The sequence below is a fragment of the Oncorhynchus masou genome, chromosome 7, assembly GCF_036934945.1.
Source record: "Oncorhynchus masou masou isolate Uvic2021 chromosome 7, UVic_Omas_1.1, whole genome shotgun sequence".
NCBI classification, from domain to species: Eukaryota; Metazoa; Chordata; class Actinopteri; order Salmoniformes; family Salmonidae; genus Oncorhynchus; species Oncorhynchus masou.
This window is the reverse complement of record NC_088218.1, coordinates 24,152,385-24,175,014: the sequence shown is the minus strand read 5'-3', so window position 1 is coordinate 24,175,014 and position 22,630 is coordinate 24,152,385. Positions and strand designations below refer to the sequence as shown.

The window sequence follows — 22,630 nt, the reverse complement described above, 5'->3', positions numbered from 1 at the left end:
GTTCAGCTTGAAAGCCTCCCCCTTTTTCCTCCAAACATAACGATGGTCATGGCCAAACAGTTCTATTTTTGTTTCATCAGACCAGAGGACATTTCTCCAAAAGGTACGATATTTGTCCCCATGTGCAGTTGCAAACCGTAGTCTGGCTTTTTTGTGGCAGTTTTGGAGCAGTGGCTTCTTCCTTGCTGAGCAGCCCTTCAGGTTATGTCGATATAGGACTCGTTTTACTGTGGATATAGATACTTTCGTACCTGTTTCCTCCAGCACCTTCACAAGGTTCTTTGCCATTGTTCTGGGATTGATTTGCAATTTTCGCACCAAAGTGCGTTCATCTCTAGGAGACAGAATGCGTCTCCTTTCTGAGCAGTATGACGGCTGTGTGGTCCCATGGTGTTTATGCTTGCATACTATTGTTTGTACAGATGAACGTGGTACCTTTAGGAGTTTGAACCAGATCTCCTTTGATTTTCCCATGATGTCAGGCAAAGACACACTGAGTTTGAAGGTAGGCCTTGACATACATCCACAGGTACACCTCCAATTGACTCAAATGATGTCAATTAGCCCATCAGAGTCTTCTAAGGCCATGACATGATTTTCTGGATTTTTCCAAGCTGTTTCAACTTAGTGTATGTAAACCTCTGACCCACTGGAATTGTGATACAGTCAATAAGTGAAATAATCTGTCTGTAAACAATAGTTGGAAAAATTACTTGTGTCATGCACAAAGTAGATGTCCTAACTGACTTACCAAAACTTGTGGAGTGGTTGAAAAACAAGTTTTATTGACTCCAACCTAAGTGTATGTAAACTTCCGACTTCAACTGTAAATACAATATAAATATAGGACAAAACACACATCACATAAAGAGAGACAACACTACGTAAAGAGAGACCTAAGACAACAATATAGCAAGGCAGCAACACATGACAACCCAGCATGGTAGCAACACAACATAACAACAACATGGTAGCAACAGAACGTTTTTAACAGCGCAAAACATGGTACAAAAATTATTGGGCACAGTCAACAGCACAAAGGTCCAGAAAAGGTCAAAGCACAATATTTTGTATGTGATGTTATCTAAAAATAAACAGTGACGTAAATGTGTTTTAAATGTATAAATCACATTTAGATTAGCCTACATTTCTGTCGATAAGTAGATTATTACGAGACTGATTCTTCTTGAGTGAATAGGCAGAAGTGGGTTCTGGGAATAAAACTACATTACCCATTACAAAATATTGGACGACTAAAGAATCACCTTTTATTTGCGGCAGCGTCATTTTTGTGAATCTAAATTCATTTGATGTTGTGTAATGTAAACAGTATGTTCTAGAAATGAATAAAAGCATACATTTAGTTTTCTACGTGATAGTTGAGATTTTGGTACCAGTTGTCCATCTTCTTGCTAACCATAACTATCGTTAGCTTGCTAGCTAGTTGGTTCTTCGATTTCAAGATTGGATTTTGTTGTGGTGTTGGCAGCTACTGTAATTATATCTACACAATCGATTTTTAAACCGGTGACCCATGTTCTTTTTGACATGGATGAATTATTATTAGGTTATTCACATACACTTTCTATATACACATAAGACGATCAAGCAAAACAGAATGTGACACGAATGAGCTACCGAGGCCTAGCATTCAGTAACGGCTCATTCATTCATGCGTGTTAACCATGGTGAAGCAAAATGAACATGTAACGCTTGCTATTCGTAAAATAATCTTTCTACAACCATAACACTCGCTAATCATTTCCATGTGCGGTCTTGCATAGTCTTCTGAATTTCGTGATTTAAATCTAGAATCCTTAGTTAAAAACCTCTGTTTCAGTAAAGAGCAGGGGGATGGGTGTGGGTAAATGTAACCATTAAAATGCATAGAGATTTGAATGCCCAAGGACTGACCATCCATGATATCAAAATGATAGATTAAACCATGTTTTAAAGCTATACCTTTGTTTACATTTCTGTTCTTTACAAACATTGTAGTAAAACAAAGCGTATCATTTGGGTTCTGATGGGTTATGACAGTTGAACTAAGCTCGTGAGATAAGTTATATTCTTCCAGAATCAATGGGTATATATCATTACTTTATAAGTCCAAAACTTGATCTAGCAACTAAGGATTTTAGCTTTAACATAGCTATCTAACTTTTATTTTGCACTGTTTTGAACTTGCAGATACAGAGAGGCTGTACACGATGTCATACCAGGGAGTACGCGACCGGTTTGGAAAGAAATACACCTGGGATGTGAATGGAAAGAAAGCTATGGAGGCTTCCACCATTATACGAGACTCCCTAGAACTACCAATGACACCTGAGGAACTTCTGAGTGAGACTAGAAAAATACAGGAGAGGATACTTCCTTCAGCTCAAATGATGCAAGGTAACTAAGTGTGTGTGTGTGTGTGTGTGTGTGTGTGTGTGTGTGTGTGTGTGTGTGTGTGTGTGTGTGTGTGTGTGTGTGTGTGTGTGTGTGTGGTATAGTTGTAGTTTGTGAAAGTTTTCATGGTTACCATAACATGAACAAAATAATTTATTCTCACCTAGGAAATATCAGTTTCTGGTGAGTTTATTGACGAACAAATTTTAATCTCATGTTTTCATTCATCAGGTAGAATAGAAGATCAGCAGGCTCTGGACTTCATAGCGTAAGTTGAGTACTCCTGCTATAAGGCATGAGGCAGAGGGAGTGTGATCCTGGATTTGAACAGGGCTCAATTTGTTTGGATTTGTTAGTATTCACTGTGTGTAGGACTAACCAATTATGTGTACTGTACAGTACCAGTCAAAAGTATGGACACATCTACTCATTCAAGGGGTTTTGTTATTTTTTTTTTACTGTTTTCTACATCGTAGAATAATAGTTAAGACTCATCCCAAACCATTGCAATTGGGTTGAGGTCGGGTGATTGTGGAGGCCAGGTCATCTGATGCAGCACTCCCACACTCTCCTTCTTGGTCAAATAGCCCTTACACAGCCTGGAGGTGTGTTAGGTTTTTGTCCTGTTGAAAAACAAATGATAGTCCCACTAAGCGCAAACCGCTGCAGAATGCTGTGGTAGCCCTGCTGGTTAAGTGTGCCTTGCATTCTAAATAAATCACAGCCAGTGTCACCAGCAAAACACCCCTACACCATCACACCTCCTCCATGTTTCATGGTGGGAACCACACCCACAGAGCTCATCTGTTCACCTACTCTCCGTCTCACAAAGACAGCGGTGGAACCAAAAATCTAAAATTTGGACTCATCAGACCAAAGGACAGATTTCTATCGGTCTAATGTCCATTGCTCGTGTTTCTTGGCCCAAGCAAGTCTCTTCTTATTATTGGTGTCCTTTAGTAGTGGTTTCTTTGCAGCAATCTGACCATGAAGGCCTGATTCACGCAGTCTCCTCTGAACAGTTGATGTTGAGATGTGTCTGTTACTTGAACTCTGTGAAGCATTTATTTTGGCTGCAATCTGAGGTTCAGTTATCTTTTATGAACAGATCCTCTGCAGCAGAGGTAACTCAAGGTCTTTCTTTCCTGTGGCAGTCCTCACGAGAGCCAGTTTCATCATAGTGCTTGATGGTTTTTGCGACTGCACTAGAAGAAATGTTCAAAGTTCTTGAAATGTTCCGTATTGACTGACCTCCATGTCTTAAAGTAATGATGGACTGTCATTTCTCTTTGCTTATTTGAGCTGTTCTTGCCATAATATGGACTTGGTCTTTTACCAAATAGGGCTATCTTCTGTATACCACCCCTACCTTGTCACAACACAATTGGTGCAAATGCATTAAAGAAGAAAATAAATTCCACAAATTAACTTTTAACAAGGCACATGTGATAATTGAAATGCATTCAAGGGGACTATCTCATGAAGCTGGTTGAGAGAATGCCAAGAGTGTGAAAGCAAAGCGTGGCTACTTTGAAGAACCTCAAATATAAAATATATTTTGATTTGTTTAACACTTTTTTGGTTACTACAGTCGTGGCCAAAAGTTTTGAGAATGACACAAATATACAAGTCTGCTGCCTCAGTTTGTATGATGTCAATTTTCATATACTCCAGAATGTTATGAAGAGTGATCAGATTAATTGCAATTAATTGCAAAGTCCCTCTTTGCCATGCAAATGAACTGAACCCGCCCCCCCAAAAAATGTCCACTGCATTTCAGCCCTGCCACAAAAGGACCAACTGACATCATGTCAGTCTGGAGGCAGGAGATCACTCTGTCATGCTGATTGAGTTCGAATAACAGACTGGAATCTTCAAAAGGAGGGTGGTGCTTGGAATCATTGTTCTTCCTCTGTCAACTATGGTTACCTGCAAGGAAACACGTGCCATCATCATTGCTTTGCATGAAAAGGGCTTACCAGGCAAGGGTAATGCTGCGAGTAAGATTGCACCTAAATCAATCATTTATCTGATCATAAAGAACTTCAAGGAGAGCAGTTAAATTGTTGTGAAGAAGGCTTCAGGGCACCCAAGAAAGTCCAGCAAGCGCTAGGACCATCTCCTAAAGTTGATTCAGCTGCGGGATCGGGGCACCACCAGTACAGTGCTTGCTCAGGAATGGCAGCAGGCAGGTGTGAGTGCATCTGCACGCACAGTGTGGCGAAAACTTTTGGAGGATGGCCTGGTGTCAAGAAGGGCAGCAAAGAAGCTACTTCTCTCCAGGAAAAACATCAGGGACAGACTGATATTCTGCAACTTCTCCCAACCATCCAGGAACAGTTTGGTGATGAACAATGCCTTTTCCAGCATGATGGAGCAGCTTGCCATAAGGCAAAAGTGATAACTAAGTGGCTCGGGAACAAAACATTGATATTTTGGGTCCATGGCCAGGAAACTCCCCAGACCTTAATCACATTGAGAACTTGTGGTCAATCCTCAAGAGGCGGCTGGACAATCAAAAACCCACAAATTCTGTCAAACTCCAAGCATTGATTATGCAAGAATGTGCTGCCATCTGTGGCCCAGAAGTTAATTGACAGCATGTCAGGGTGGATTGCAGAGGTCTTGAAAAAGAAGGGTCAACGCTGCAAATATTGACTCTTTGCATCAACTTCATGTAATTGTCAATAAATGCCTTTGAAACTTATGAATTGCTTGTAATTATACTTCAGCATTCTATAGTAACATCTGACAAAAATATCTAAAGACACTGAAGCAGCAAACTTTGTGCAAATTAATATTTGCGTCATTCTCAAAACTTGAGGCCACGACAGTACATGATTTCACATGTGTTATTTCATAGTGTTGATGTCTTCACTATTATTCTACTATGTAGAAATTGTACAAATAAAGAGAAACCCTTGAATGAGTAGGTGTGTCCAAACTTTAACTGGTAACCAGGAGTGGAGAAGCTCAACCACCATCTCTGTAAACGCAACGTGCCCATCGCCATAGTGACAAGCTCAGCAGGCCTGACGTTTGAGATGAAGACCAGTCATCACAAAGCCTTTTTTGACTTGTTGAGCCACATCATCCTGGGGGATGACCCCAATGTAAAAAACAGCAAACCTCAGCCTGACTTCTTCTTGGTGTGTGCCAACAGGTTCACTCCTCCTGTGCCTCCAGGCACGGTAATAGGGACAGTAGCCTACAGTGGGTAGTGGAGTAGACTATTGCCCTATACTTGCCTCATGAATAAATAAGCTAATCATAAAATAACCAGCCACAATAAGAGAGACAGACCAGTAGACACTCTAAGATACTCTCATACACACCTAGTAATGTTGGAGGGGGAAAGCAGCCCGAAGGTCACCAATTCTTACCAATCATGGCTCAGATGCTATAAATGATAGGAAATGGGACAGGGTAGTTGACAGTGGGCTGGCACAACTTATAACGCTGAAAAAGAGCAACCCCTAAAAGTTGTACACCAATTCCGTTGTTTTTCATTTGTTACTTAGTATATTCATTCGTAGGCTAATCATTGACCAGATAAACTAAATAGTTTTAATTGGAACCTGTGGAATTGCGTTTATACAGTACCTCCAAGAAAGTGGGTTACCTCTTAAGCCCATAACCAATTCTGTTGTTAGGAAGGTTCCCAAGGTCAATGTCATCCTGTCATGCTTCAATGCCCCAGCTATCACCTGTTCTTAAGACATGTCAAAGGAATTATTATCTAGACACTGACTAACTGACTGATCGACTGCAGCAGATCCAAACTAGGCTATCGAAGGTTTAGCTTCTATTTATAAGAACCTATGAAATGTAATTTATTTACACATCCAGAAAGTGAGGGAAATGATTAAGCCTATAACCAACTTCATACTCTCTCATTCATTTCCATTTTCAATGCCAATGTTTTGGCTTATTAAGGGTAACTGTAAGTAACAGATCTGTGTTGTCAACACCAGCCATGAAAATGCCCCCAACACTCCCACAACACTGAGAAATCACACTGTGTACATTCCCGGATGGCAACCTATTCCCTTTTATAGTGCACTACATTTGACCAGGGCCCATAGTGCACTCGTCAAATGTAGTGCACTATATAGGGAATAAGGTGCTACTTGGGATGTAGCCACAACCATGTTTAAAAACCTTCCTTCCATGCCTGTTTTAGCAAACCCACCTATGAAATAGGTCTACAATCATTAGGGTTAGAAGACTACATTCAGTTAGTTTTACAGAGAGCGATCAAATGGAAAACGGAAAATGGGAACCCGAAAAGAGAGGTTAACAGCTTTGGATTTGTTGTTTTCCTTTTCGAGGTAAATGAATCTCCCTAACAGGTGCAGGGCTGTAGATTTTTCGGCAAAATGGATCTGCTGCAGCAGTAGCCTTCAATACTTGTCGGCCTGCTTTTTTTAATCTTGGAGGCTTTCAAACATATCCAGTTAGGACTTGCGTTTTTCTTGATGAGACATGGAACCGCGGCTGAGAGGGGAATCGGTTCAGTGTTTAGTGGAATAACGAATTCTGATGCATCACACCCTGGCTCCTCTCTCCGTGACAGTTTTGCCTAAGCACAGAGGGAGAGAGAGAAACAGGGAGGGAGGGGACAAATTGCGGTTCAGGATCGTAAGGAGGAGACAGGAGAAAGACAGAATGCAAGAAAAAGAAAAAGGCGAAGGTGTATTAACATTGTGTTCGCAGCGTCTCTCCTACCCCCAGATTAGTAGAAGCAGTGATGAATTTACAATGAGTTGAATTCATTGTAGTGAGGCATTTTACAGAAACTGCAGCGAAGACAGGCTTAGGTGATACATTTGCGTTGTATTTTTCGTTGTTGTCCTTTTTACCTCTAAAATGTAAGCATCATTTTAAGCTTTCCCTACAACTGTACATGTTCAATAACAGTCATGCAGTGAAATTTCAATCCATTTCTTCAGGATGCATTTGTCTTCTGGTGCTTTAAAGGTTGCTATTTATATCAACGTTATTGGGAGGAAGGTTTCCTTGGAATACAGGCATGGAGTGACGTGAGGCATTTTGAGGGCCATGATGATGCTATGCAACACTGCAGGTAATATGCCTGGCAGACTGCTTAAAACCTTCTCACAAGTGAGTAATGTGCCCAGCCCAGTACTCTGTCTCTATGGTGACCAAAGGCAAGGAAATAGTCCTCCACCTCCTCCATTTTTCACTTTCTCCCCAGCACTAAAAAATACTATGACATAGAGAGAGTGAGGGAGAAAGGGAGGGAGGCCGAGGGAGATAGAGAAAAGGTTTTCACTAAAGGTGTGTGTGCTCAGCCTACCAACTAAGATTAATGAAGTAGGGTGCAATTTGGGACATACATTGAAAGGCAGGGAGAACAGTAATTCCGCTACCATTAATCATAAATGACCTTACACCAAGGAAAGGTTTATAGCACCAAAAACGGTACAATTAGGACATGAAATGAACTTGTGTAAAAAGAAATAGGCTCATTATAACATGGATCATCTTAAAGATATTGAAAGAGAGACTGTTGTTTAACTGTTGCAGGTAGTTGAGTTAGATACTGAATTATGTGCATGGGAAAGAGTTGTGCCTTACTTAAAGGCCAATGTCTTCACACTCCTACTGAGTCTAATAACCCTGTGTAGAATATAGTAAAAGAAACCCAACCAAACAGTGAGGCGACAATAGGTTTCAGAAAGACCCACTTACATCCCAAATGACAATATATTCCCTCTTCATGCAGTACTTTTGACCAGGGGCCTTAGGGCTCTGGTCAAAATTAGTGCACTGTGTAGGGAATAGGGTGCCATTTGGGACTTAAGTCATAGAGAGGCTCACACAGAGAGTGTAAAGAGTCAGTACAGAGACCGTATTGGCTCCAGAGCTTGGATCTGTAGCTAGCCTAGATAATGATATTACAACAACAACAACAACACAACGCTGATTTAGGGACAACCAGTCGCCTCGGCTACACCCCCGTATTTTATGGGCATTTCAACTATCGGGACCCAGTGGGCCTCTCTGCAGTGCAGATGCACCAACCACATAATAAATTGTAACTGCTGCTATAATCCCAAAATGGACACATTATTCAATATTTCTCAACCACATAGTCCATTTTTTTAAATTGTATTCTTCAATTTAGCTATCACAGTACGAACTGTGATGCGTTTGTTGTGCCCAGTGTGTTTGGTGCTGGTGGATTGAAATGGTCAGGGACTAAAACAGGCTTGATCTATCTATCTGAATAGTGAAGGCCGTGCTATTCTACAGCCCTAATGATGTTCCTTATGAACAGTCCCATGTGCTTTGACGGAGAAGGTGGGGCCTCGCTGCGAATAAAATGTTTTTAAAAACAGGAGTGTTTTTTTTAATATCAGCTCTATGAAATATTCAATACTTGAGCTTTGAAGTTCTCTGCAAAAAATATTATGGACACAGTGTTGCTTTAAGTGGTCAGAAGGTCTGTTCTTAATAGCAGTAGATGTAATTCCGCTTGCCCTATACTCAGCAGTAATGTGCTTGTTTAGGTTTTTATGTCTAGCGCCACATTTTAGTGGCCTAAAACCCTGCGAACTCCCATTCATTTCAGATGCACAACATTATTTGATTTGTTAAAGTCCTTTCTGAACACAGACTTCCGTGTTCGTTTTTCACTAAGCCTGTTGGGTCCTTTTCCGTCCACACCAAATCAGGAACAGGGAGAATACATTGTCAGCGGGTCTGTCTGAGTTTATGAGGAGATTTAACAATATTGATCACTCCTTTTATTCTGTTGGAAAGAAATGCCAACACTGGCATGGAGATATAAGATTTACGGACAGACACTCGGTCAATGGGGATTTTTATGAGCTCCCGGGGAGTGTCACTGTCACAGCCGTTAAACAAGTTAAAGGCTATTTCCTGGGGGTCTAGTTGAAGTATCATGGTTTGCTAATGATTTTCTTATCTGGAGGGTAGTTGTGGAATGTGGTGCGGGAGAGAATTGACTTCACTCAATCATCAATAGGTATGTCTTTACCTTGACCTTCTATGTCCACCATTTCTAGATAACGTGACCCTTACCTAGGGTTATTTATGAAGTCTACCTCTTCCATAGCCTGCATGTATCCCAAGTCTTTCAAAATCTAATCTCTCTCAACCGATTCCGGGCGCTCCGCAAGCACAGTGGCATGTTAGAAGAGACTATTCTAAATCTAGTCTTTTTCTGAGTAAAAGATGAAAACGGGTCCTCACTCCTCAGACACCAAATGAAAGCTATTCCGCACCTGTCTGCCATCCGGCCTAAAATGACAAACATCTGACTGACCTCTCCATGTGATTTTCCTCATGGTTGACCAAACCACTCATTAGCCTTGTGAACGCAGCCCTCTGGAGGCCAATGGATTGCCCTGTTATGCGTTTATACTGTGCCCTCCAGGGTTGCATCCCAAATGACACCCTATTTCCCTTCATAGTGCGCAACTTTTGAGTGCACTCCAGAGCCCTATGGACCCTGGTCAAAAGTTGGGCACTGTAAAGGGAATTAGGGCGCCATTTAGGACGCAAACCTCCATGACCTCCAGATTTTTAAAATGATGGCCTGCATTTCCTGTTTCCTGTGTATAACAAAGTACCCCATAACACAGGTGATGAAACGTTACACATCCCTGTAGTCAGCCTGCCCTGGGCTTAGATGGTTTAGAAGAGGTAGCAGGCAATCTATCACGGTCTCTTCACTCACTCAACAACCCACGTTGCCGGCTCGAATATACACACTCGCGCAACTCCTCACTGTGTGATGTGTTAGTTTCAGGTATTTTCTTGCTAAGGTACCGTTCATCAAGTTTGAGACCGACTTTTTGATGTATGAACACACACACTCCCTCCCTTATTGCATTAAGCTCAGACCAGATTGGTGTCGGAGCAAGACGAGAGGCAGAAGGATTGTTTCATTTACCCGACATAAACAAAACATCAACTGCTCTGGTTAAATATTGAAGGGAAAGAGACTGTACAGGCGCTGTTATTTCAGTGAATGGCTGTGTGACTGTGACAAGCCACGTTTTAAAGCCGTGCGAAAGTTAACAGACACACAGGCACTCTGGTGTTGACATAGTTGGTTAGCTTTGTCGTGTCAGACGTTGACAAAAGCGACAGGTGAAGTAATAGGTTGGAGCAGAGGATCAGCCTCTTTAAGATATAACACCTGAGGAAAAAAGAAAATGATTTGTTGAATGGATCACTGTCAAACAACTGTGTGTGTCAAAATTCCATTCAAAATACGTTTAAAAAAACATAAAACATAAAAATGACACAAAATGACATAAGAAAAGACATAATAAAAGAGAAAATGACACAGTTGAGGTAGTATTTAGTAGTAGTATTTATTGGGATCCATGCAGGGGGGGGGCACACACTAAAATACATAATATACATAATCTCCTGTCTCCTGCCCTATGAGCCATTCTGACTCAGACAAGCCGTGGCTTGTGCAAAGCCACCCACCTACATCATTCAATACACAACACAGTGCAAATTACAATACAAAATATATCAAAATGGCTCTCTTCACAGTCCCCGTTGTGCCGTAAGGGTTTCTTTTATCTGTTTTTTTATTTATTTTTAAATCTGTTTTTATTGCTTTCTTGAGTTACCGGAGGTGGCAGAGAGCTCCATGTTGTCATGGCTCAATTAATACTGTGCGTTATCCCAGCCTCTGTTCTGGACCTGGTGACTGTGAAGAGACCTCCTGGTTGCGTGTCTTGTGTTGTACCGATGAGTGTCTGAACTGTGTACCAACTGCTTGAACAGACAGTTCAATACCTTCAACACATCGATATCTCGCACAAAGACCGATAGTGATGCAGTCAGTCTCTCTTCTACTCGGAGCTAGGAGAGATTGACATGCATGTCACTGACATTCGCCATCTGTGTACATCTACATGCAATTACGTGCTGCTCTGTTCTGGACCGACTGTCATTGACCTATGTCCCTCTTTGCCGCACACGACCCCACGACTGGGCAGTAGTCCAGGTGCGACAAAGGCCTGTAGGACCTGTCTGGTCGACTGAGATGTCAAGAAAGCAGAGCAACACCTCATCATGTTTTAGAGCGTCTGCTAAATGACTTAAATGTAAATGTAAATGTAGTAACCATTGAGTCCATATGATTTTACCATGATTCTGTAGCTTGCTATCTAGGGTTACACCCAGAAGTTTAGTCTCTTTAAGTTGCTCAATCGCCACATTATTCAATAATAGATCTGGAGGAGCTTTAGGGTTGAGTGAGTGATTTGTCCCAAAAACAATATTTGTAGTTATTTTTTTAAATATTTAGCACCAGCCTATTGCTAGTTACCTATTTTAAAACTGACTGGAGCTCTATGTTAAGTACTTATGTGTGTATTTCAGGATGGCTTCCTGGATTCCAAAGCAGCTGATTGGTCGGCCCATCACGAAATGGAGCTCTGACTCCGCCCTCTTGTCAGGGGATAAAGCTGTCTCCAATTACTGACTCCTGCAGCTTGAAAAGCCAGTGTTCCTTTGTTAGGTGAGAAAGCTTCTTTGTATATGCTGTGTTGGTTTTTGTGTGAAAGTGTTTTGTAGCTGTTCCTGTAGAGGTATGTGAATACCATAGTACCTAGTGTTTTTGGATTATTTGAAATTGTTCACTAAATTTGAATTATTCTGTTTCATTTGTTCTCGGGGGGGGGGAAGTCACCTTAGGAGTGTTTAGGCAAGAGGCCTGTAGTATTTACTCTGTCTATGCACACTAGGTAAGACCTGCGCGAACCGCCCCCTGTATTTTGGTTAGTGTGCCAGGTGGTAGGAGAGGGGGAACTTTAACTTTCTTTGCTTTGGTTCCTTCCAGCCCCGTTTCCCCACCTTACCGTGTGAAGGAAGAATAAATTCCCTGTAAACAGTAACATTCTCTCCCTCTGTCATCCTTACCCGCACCTACAATCACATACCTTTTACACTCCACAGGTAATTGAGTTGTAGCAGGGTGTTGCGTTCCCTCCTCCGAGAGGCGTACGTGACAGTACACTCAGTGTATATTCTGTGGAAGGTCGTTTTAATAGAAAACAATGGCCCAAGCCGGCTGCCCTGCAGTACACCGCACTCAACTGAATTTGCATTAGAAGTTTCGAAAAATAAAACAACGCTGTGTTCTATTAGATGGCTAATTCATGATTGAGGGGATGCAAATCCATAACACTTAAGTGTTTTTTTCTTTCTTTCAGCAATAGGTTTTGATCAATGATGGTCTAACAAAACCGCTTCTTACTACCAATTTCTTTCATCCAATCAAGTAATATGTCAGGGCCGAGCATGTTGAGTGCTCTTCCCTACATGAATGCTGAAAGTCTTCTTAATGTGTTTTCTGTGAAATACCTTTCGAGCTCCACTATACCTTCCTCTTCTCATTCATCTGTGTGTAGATTTGGTAAACCCAGCTTTATTTCCTAGTTTCCCTGGTCCATATCATATCACAGTCACCATACGCACTCAACCTAAGGTTCTCTGCTTCTCCATCTGGGCCGAATGGCTCATCTAATGAGGGTTCCCCAGGGACTGACCATGCTGTCAAGTCTATGTGACAGATCCAGACCCTGCTCTCTGTTTACAATAAATAATACATTTTACAATAAAATAGCATGAGCCCACTGTCTAGCAGCAAGCCTACACACTCATCTGCCATAACATACAGTACATATGATTCCGTAACATAACACACAGTACATATGATTCCATCATACAACATCCATACACTACATCACCAAAAGTATGTGGACGAACTCGTCGAACATCTCATTCCAAAATCATGGGCGTTAATATGGAGTTGGGTTACACCCCCCCCTTTGCAGCTATAAAAGCCTCCCCTCTTTCCGCTAGATGTTGAAACATTGCTGCAGGGACTTGTTTCCATCCAGCCACGAGCATTAGTGAGGTCGGCACTGATGTTGGGTAATTAGGCCTGGCTTGCAGTCGGCATTCTAATTCATCCCAAAGGTGTTCGATGGGGTTGAGGTCAGGGCTCTGTGTAGTCCAGTCAAGTTCCACACCGATCTCGACAAACCATTTCTGTATGTACCTCGCTTTGTGCACGAGGGCATTGTCATGCTGACACATGAATTTCCTTCCCCAAACTGTTGCCACAAAGTTGGAAGCACAGCATCGTCTAAAATGTCATTGAATGCTGTAGCGTTAGGATTTCCCTTCACTGGAACTAAAGGGAAAACAGTCCCAGAGCATTATTCTTCCTCCACCAAATTTTACAGTTGGTACTATGCATTTAAGCAGGTATCGTTCTCCTAACATCCGCCAAACCCGATTAATCCACCGGACTGCCAGATCACCGCCTGGTACGGCAACTGCTCCGCCCTCAACCGTAAGGCTCTCCAGAGGGTAGTGAGGTCTGCACAACGCATCACCGGGGGCAAACTACCTGCCCTCCAGGACACCTACACCACCCGATGTTACGGGAAGGCCATTAAGATCATCAAGGACATCAACCACCCGAGCCACTGCCTGTTCACCCCGCTATCATCCAGTAGGCGAGGTCAGTACAGGTGCATAAAAGCTGGGACCGAGAGACTGAAAAACAGCTTCTATCCCAAGGCCATCAGACTGTTAAACAGCCACCACTAACATTGAGTGGCTGCTGCCAACACACTGACACTGACTCAACTCCTGCCACTTTAATAATGGGAATTGATGGGAAATGATGTAAATATATCACTAGCCACTTTAAACAATGCTACCTTATATAATGTTACTTACCCTACATTATTCATCTCATATGCATACGTATATACTGTACTCTATATCAGCGACTGCATCCTTATGTAATACATGTATCACTAGCCACTTTAACTATGCCACTTTGTTTACATACTCATCTCATATGTATATACTGTACTCGATACCATCTACTGTATCTTGCCTATGCTGCTCTGTACCATCACTCATTCATATATCCTTATGTACATATTCTTTATCCCCTTACACTGTGTATAAGACAGTAGTTTAGGATTTGTTAGTTAGATTACTTGTTGGTTATTACTGCATTGTCGGAACTAGAAGCACAAGCATTTCGCTACACTCGCATTAACATCTGCTAACCATGTGTATGTGACATAAAATTTGATTTGATTTGATTTTTTTGATTTGATTTGATGGTGAAACGTGATCCCCAGAGAATGCATTTCCACTGCTCCAGAGTTCAATGGTGTCGAGCTTTACACCATTCCAGCCAACGCTTGGCATTGCGCATGGTGATCTTAGGCTTATGTGTGGCTGCTCGGCCACGGAAACCCATTTCATGGAGCTCTTGACGAACAGTTCTTGTGCTGACGTTGCTTCCACAGGCAGCTTGGAACTCGGTAGTGAGTGTTGCAAAGGAGGACAGATGATTTTTTTTTGTACTCAGTGGTCCTGTTCTGTGAGCTTGTGTGGCCTATCACTTCGCGGCTGAGCCGTTGTTGCTCCTAGACATTTCCACTTCGCAATAACAGCACTTGCAGTTCACTGGGACAGCTTTAGCAGGGCAGCACTTTGTCGAACTGACTTGGAAAGGTCGGAAAGGTGGCATCCTATAATAGTGCCACGTTGAAAGTCACTGAGCTCTTCAGTAAGGCCATTCTACTGCTAATGTTTGTCTGTAGAGATTTGCATGGCTGTGTGCTCGATTTTATACACCTGTCAGCAATGGGTGTGGCTGAAATAGCAGAATCCACTCATTTGAAGGGTTGTCCACATACTTTTGTGTATATATAGTGTATCTGATTAAATCACATAACATACACTACCGTTCAAAAGTTTGGGGTCACTTAGAAATGTCCTTGTTTTCCATGAAAACACATGAAATTAGTTGCAAAATCAATGGGAAATATAGTCAAGACTTTGACAAGGTTAAAATAATTTTTAATGGAAATAAAAATTGTGTCTGAAAAGATTTCACCCCATGCTTCCTGAAGCACCTCCCACAAGTTGGATTGGCTTGATTACATACCATACGGTCAAGCTGCTCCCACAACAGCTCAATAGGGTTAAGAACCGGTGACTATCCTGGCCACTCCAATATAGACAGAGTACCAGCTAACTGCTTCTTCCCTAAATTGTTCTTGCATAGTTTGGAGCTGTGCTTTGGGTCATTGTCCTGTTGTAGGAGGAAATTGTCTCCAATTAAGTGCCGTCCAAAATAGATAGATAGTGATAGACCTTCTTCAAGATCCCTTTTACCCTGTACAAATCTCCTACTTTACCACCACCAAAGCACCCCCAGACCATCACATTGCCTCCACCATGCTTGACAAATGGCGTCAAGCCCTCTTCCAGCATATTTAAATTTTTTCTGCATCTCAAGAATGTTCTTCTTTGTAATCCGAACACCTCAAACTTAGATTTGTCTGTCCATAACACTTTTTCCAATCTTCCGCTGTCCAGTGTCTATGTTCTTTTGCACATCTTAATCTTTACTTTTAATTGGCCAGTCTGAGATATGGCTTTTTCTTTGTAAGAAAATATATGGCTTTTTCCAGCATCCCGGAGTGGCATCTTCACTGTTAACGTTGAGACTGGTGTTTTGCCGGTACTGTTCAATGAAGCTGCCAGTTGAGGACTTGTGAGGCGTCTGTTTCTCAAGCTAGACACTCTAATGTACTTGTCCTCTTGCTCAGTTATGTACCAGGGCCTCCCACTCCCCTTTCTATTCTGGTTAGAGCCAGTTTGCGCTGTTCTGTGAAGGGAGTAGTACACAGCGTTTTACGAGATCTTCAGTTTCTTGGCAATTTCTCGCATGGAATAACCTTCATTTCTCAGAACAAGAATAGACTAACAAGTTTCAGAAGAAAGTTCTTTTTTCTGGCCATTTTAAGCCTGTAATTGAACCCAGAAATGCTGATGCTTCTTTAATCAGCACAACAGTTTTCAGCTGTGCTAACATAATTGCAAAGGGGTTTTCTAATGATCAGTTAGCCTTTTAAGATGTCAAACTTTGATTAGCTAACACAACGTGCCATTGAAACACAGGAGTGATAGTTGCTGATAATGGGCATCTGTACACATATGTAGATATTCCATAAAAGATCTGCCGTTTCCATCTACAATTGTCATTTACGACATTAACAAATGTCTAAACTGCATTTCAGATCAATTTGATGCTATTTGATGGACAAAAAATGAGCTTTTCTTTCAAAAACACAGACATTTTTAAGTGACCCCAAACTTTTAAACAGTAGTGTACAGTAGTGTACATACTTATGACTCAGTCACATAACATGCGTCCATATGATTAAAACCCATTCCCCAGTCCCAGTCTCTCTGAGGGAAACTTTTCTCTCCTTATTCTAAGTGTCCCGTGATAGTTCTGTAAACTATTAAACGTCCTGGTCCGTTCTGCTGAAGTAGTTGCTGCTGGCTGCCAAGCAGGCCCTGGATCTGCTCCATAACAACACTACGCTGTGTCCTGTCATCTCCCCTTAATACACCGTTGTAAAGGGAGTGTGTGTGACGTGCTGCTGAGCTGGCTATTCACAGTAGTCTTGGCACCAGCCGCTGTAGTCTGATGTGCGTCCCTAATGGCATCCCATTCCCTACGTAATGCACTTCTTTTGAGAAGAGCCTGGTCAAAAGCAGTGCATTATGTAGGGAATAGGGTTTCATTTGGAAAGTATCCACACACACACACACTGAGTCTCCCCCTCTTCTCTTCTTGTGTTGTGGCATTGACTGCCTTGGGTACACTGTGAATACAGATTAAATTGGTTCTGATGAATGTTGCATGTGTTTGGGTGTATGCCTCGGGACTGGTTGTTAATCTTCCATGGGGCTGGCTGTTGGAGGCCTGCATGGTGAACGACTTTGGGTTCTCTGTCTGTTCTCCATTCACTGTTCCCAATGCATGGAATAGCAGGCCTGTAATGCAACAATAAAATATAGATTTTTGAAGCAAACTTCTTTGGTCCTAACAATGAGTGGGAGAAAAGACCCTTGACCCTTTATAAGGCAAATCAACACCCCAATCTCTCTTTGCTGCTGTGACTTGTAGCCTGGTCACAGATCTGCTTGTGTCCTTGCAAACTCCATTGCTCATTGTCAAGCCAAACATGTTTGGCATGACAATGAGTGACAAGGAGTTGGCATGATCGTCTGAGTGCCAGTCTGTTTGTGCTATGTGCCTTCCTCCTGAGCCAAATGCAGTGCATTTGAGTCCTGTTTCCCTCTCGTCCATTACAATGCAGCCTTTGAACACTGATTTAAGGTTAATTTGCCTGGCTTGTTGCCTAATTCAGTCTTAGTTGCTCCCAATTAAGGGGCATTACCTAGAGAGGGCCCCTCGGTAGCCTTGCTGCTCTGTGTTTCCATACTTATTGTCCCTCTCCTAGGCTACTTCTAGGCAAGAGTCAATTAGTCAAATCTTCTAGAGTCCTCGAGTCGGCCTCTATTGTTCCACCTGGGAACCTTTACGTTATTTTAGTTCCATTTAAGAATTAGAGAAGAGACTGACTGGTAGTCAGGGCATTTAGGGCATTTCCGAAGCTGCTAGGTCAATCTGGTACAATTAAATTGCATCGTTTGTCACCATTAGTGTGTGAGGTAAGTCAAAGGCAAATTGGAGGGAAATCCATGTCGACGAACATTGCAACTATGTGATTATTTTTGTGCACTCATTCAAATTATAGGGATTGCTTGAACCTTGAATTAGGTAGAGTGGCGGGAGACGTCTTTGGAGGGGGTGTTTTTGTTTGAAAAGCCAGGAAGCATAGCTATTGAGGTTCAAAAAGCGCAGGATGTCGGAAGTTCCCAATGAATAAAAAGGAAGCTCTGGTCACTCAGTTCTTTGTCCATTCTTCTCAACCCTGCTTCCATATTGGCTTTTCATTCATGTGCTGCCTCTATTCATGCATCTGTGACGCAAAAGTAACAGTCAGAATCATACTGTGGGTCACCTCACCTCAACACGAGTTCTTCAGTACGACAGCCTTCCTCTGCTCTGTTTTCTCCACCAGACACTGAGTTGCAGGTCATAGACATAGGCTTCTCTGTCCAAAACATTGTGCTTTGTGCTGTGTCAATAGACTGTACTGTTGTATGTTGTGGTTGCATAATAAGGCATCATATTCAGCATCATTGTCTGTCTTCCTCTTTTTTTTAAATGGATAACTTCTGGTATTTTGCCTTCAACCTCCTGTAGTGGACACACAAGGTTATAATACATAATTGACTGTATAGCAGAATTACATGAACCATTGTTCACTCCATTATGCCCCCATGTGAATTTAAAAATCCTTTTGTCTCCTTTCACTTTTTATTTAACACTGTTTGACATCCAGCACCTGCTTGTCTTGTTTCCTGGTGTTTGAGGATGCTCCTATGGGTGTTAAGGCCGGCCTGGCCGGCTGGGATGCAGGTGGTAAGGATCCCTGATGACAAACTGGACCGAGGCCTTACCCAGGAGGCCACACTGGTCCTGAGGACCATGGAGGACTTCAAACCAGAGATGTTCAGCCTGCCGGCCTATGACTGAGCTCCATCTGCTTCCTGCTCAGGACTGAGAACCTCCAATTCACCCCTTCTTTTTACCCCCTATTTCCACCAGAGCAATGTAATGATGCTAATCACAATGATCACAATGCTGATCCAAATTATGCAATGATGCTGAATTTGATTGTTACTTGGAACTGTGATCAAGTTGTTGTTAGTCAAATATTGATATTTATGCTTTGGCCAAATAATGAGAACGACTGAGAATAATGGTTGAATTGAACATAATTGAGATGTCATTCTTTTTGTCTGAACCTTTTACATAGGTTGGTATTGTAAGCAACTCGTTGCCGATCAGTTTGAAGGCTTCTTATTGTGATATGGAGTGCATCCCAAATGGCACCCTATTCTCTACATAGTGCACTACTTTTGACCTGAGTCCAACACAGTCATTCTAGGTAAAGATGTATCAGTCTCTGAGTCTTAATGTCCTTGAACAGCTTTCTTAACCAACTGGCGATGAAGCTGTTGGATTCTCCCTCTTTTCCCCGTATCATACCTTTTGCCACTCGTCTTCGAGCGGGGCCTATTGAAATGCCAAAGACACTTTTCCCAGCTTGGATGTGTAATCCAATAAAGATGGCGAGAGATCTCCCGCTCTTTCATCTTCACTCATGTTTGCCTCAGCAGTGCTGCTGGAATTCACATGTTTTCTCTTCCCTGAGAAAACCCCTGAAACGACTGAAAACAGGAGCAGAGTTACTGAGCGCTAATGCAGAGCCCTGTTCCCTCACCTCCCTCAGGCTGTTGAAATAGGATTTCACTGCTGTAGTATCCTTCCGTCCACTAACCTTCTTCCTCCTCCCGGCCTCCATGCATCCCTGGCCTTTCATCCTCAACTTGGGCTAATCTCTGAGGCTTTTCCTCTTCTGCTCCTCATCACTCAGCCATTTTACAAGTAATTTACCCCCTCATGCCCTGAAGTGTGTGTGTGATTGTGTGAATATCCACCGAGTGTACAATACATTATGACCATGACTTAGACAGACCAGGTGAATCCAGGTGAAAGCTATGATCCTTTATTGGTGTCACTTGTTAAATCCACTCGATAAAGGAGAGGAGGTGAATTGAGGCTGTTCTGAGGGCAAAAGGGGGTGCAACTCAATATTAGGAAGGTGTTCTGTACACTGTGTATATGCATGTGTGTGTCTGTACATTATGTGTGTGTACTTACGCAATAAGTGTGATGGTGTTAGAACATCATGTCTGAAAAAATGTAGTGAGTTCAGGGTATGATTGGTACATAATGGCCATTGCCATTTGCCACAGCCTAAAGGAATTATAATTTGCGGTTGGAAATGCATTTTCTTTTGTATCTAATAATTTACTACAGAGAAATGTTTTATTGTGGTAAATGGTAGTAGCTCAATGCAGATACATTGTTCACCAGTATTGTTGTAAAAGGCACATGGAGTTAACAAGTGGGCATTCAACATTCAACATGCATTTTCAATTGTGTTTCTGTGAAATACACTGAAAAGCCCATCAGTGTACCGTTGCTATTCACAAAGCATATTGTCCTTTTGTTGTGACATAATAGCGCTTTCTCTTCTCTTCTGCTAGGATTTATCCTCCCCCTCAAGGTCTATGACTACGCTGGTGAGCAGACACAGAGAGAGGTGCTTGGTCCGTCCAGGAGCAGCCTATTGGCTACGTCTCATCTGGGCAACCAATCACCACCGGTTTAGCTTCATGATCCAGCCACTGCCTGCCTAGGAAAAGCACTATAGCGGTGATATCAGAGCTTACTCTTCCACCTGTCATGCCAGTCCACCTGAGTACTCGTGACTAGAAGTGCCCCAATGGCTCCTAACTCTCCTAGGAAATTAGCAGTCTCTACATCTACTGCCAATAACTATTATTTTATCCCACCCAACAGACCTTTCAACTGTCATTCTGCCAGAGACAAAGTGAGGGGGAGAGAAACAGAGGGAAGCGAGAGCAAGTGAGGGAGGGGAGAGAGGGTAGCTAACATGTTTCTCAGGTTCGTCTTCACATTGTGCTGGGGAGGGCAGAAGAGGGACCGTGAACCCCCATTCATCTTCAACGTCAGTTGGTTTTCTATACAGGATTTTATCAGACACTCAGACGAGTGTCCCTCAACAGGGGAAGTTTTAAAAACCGACATTGTATGGAATGACTTCATTTTAGAATGTTATAATAAAGCTTTTCCTTTTTTTTCATCCTCTTACTGGCTGACAAGCCCACTGGTTGAAGCTCAATGAGAAAGCTCATCTGATCACGGCAGACAGTCCTTGTACATTTTCACTGTCGTGCATTATCAAGAGATACACAGTATGTGGTGGCTGTCATTAAAAAAAGCATAACTGCTTTATGTATTTCCTTTTAGGGATTGAGACAGTCATCGTTAATGTGATAAAGCACCTGAGAAAATGAAAGCAATGGATTAAATAGACACAGAGACATTATTGCTTTGGGATATACTCATAAAAGTCATTGATTTCAGTTATTAATAGCAGCAAGGGCCAACAAACTGTTTACGGTAAACATTTGGTTGCCCATATTCACATCAGAGTAGGAGTGCTGATCTAGGATCAGCTTCCCCCTCATATTTGTTATGATCTTTAAGGCAGAACGGATTCCTTCTCAGTCTCTGAGACTTTGTGGCTATGGGCCTTGGTCCTCAAGATATTTCTTATCCGAAAGTTCCAAGTTCGTATTGAACAACATAGAAAACCATTACTATGCAAAGAGCAGTTCAGCGGTTGAGGAGCCCATGTGCCAAGTCATGAGGGAGGCTGACTTTGTGAACGGAATTAGTTCATTGGAGTAGCATTCCATGATAGTGACAATAAAGAAAACCTCTTTGTTTGTTCTTACTGACAAGAATATTCTAAACAAATAACTGCACTGTGTGCAAGGTGGGTCGCCCCCAAGACGACTTCAAAACAGATTTGGTGTGCAGTTGTTAGGCATACTTTGGATGCTGTTTTAGCTTATCTTTGGGTTGCAGCCTGCATTTGAGTCGGCAAAAGAAGGGCGCACAAAAGAATGCTCGATCTGATTGAAAAGCTCTTTATGGATGCAGTTGATCCATTGTCATATTCCCACTCACTAAGTCCACTGCCTTAAAGGACAAATCCACACAAAAAAAGGTATTTATTTCATTAGTCCACTGTTGATACAGTGCCAAAATGTTTAGCATTTTAGCAGTCAAGTCTTCAACATATTGGACTTTCGGGAAGCAAAGTATCACTTGCGCCATCACCATGATGATCAGTTTGACACTTTTCCTTTAAAACTGTAGACTTGGGAATATGAAAATGAAGAAATGTCATTCATCGGGGGTTCTTCAATCAGATCTTGGCATCCAAAGGATCTCGCGGAGCTCAGATTGAGATATGAAAGACTGCTGGCCAAGAGGAGCCAGTCTTCTGTAGCAGAGGATATGGCGACGAGTGCTTTGCGATTTCTACAAGACCAAACAATCCTTCAAAGATGCAAATATATGGGTTTACACCTCATGGTTTATGCATTATTGTATGATGTTATTACACGAGCAGGTAGCTTGTTACAAATGACAACGTCGGATACACGTTTGTGCATGCAAGGAAACAAGAAATGCGTGTTTTAAATAGAACAATGAAATACTGATGAATCTATTTGATATGAAGTGAAATGGAACTAGAAATGTTCATCCTTCCCCTGGTTTCTCCCTCCGAGTCCCTTGTGCTATTTT

The 22,630-nt window shown here is 42.2% G+C and overlaps 1 pseudogene; it reads left to right on the top strand.

Annotated features, from left to right (window-relative positions):
• Positions 1-1,533: 1,533 nt before the first annotated feature.
• LOC135543057 (pseudouridine-5'-phosphatase-like) lies at positions 1,534-18,913 on the top strand (annotated as a pseudogene).
• Positions 18,914-22,630: the final 3,717 nt, after the last annotated feature.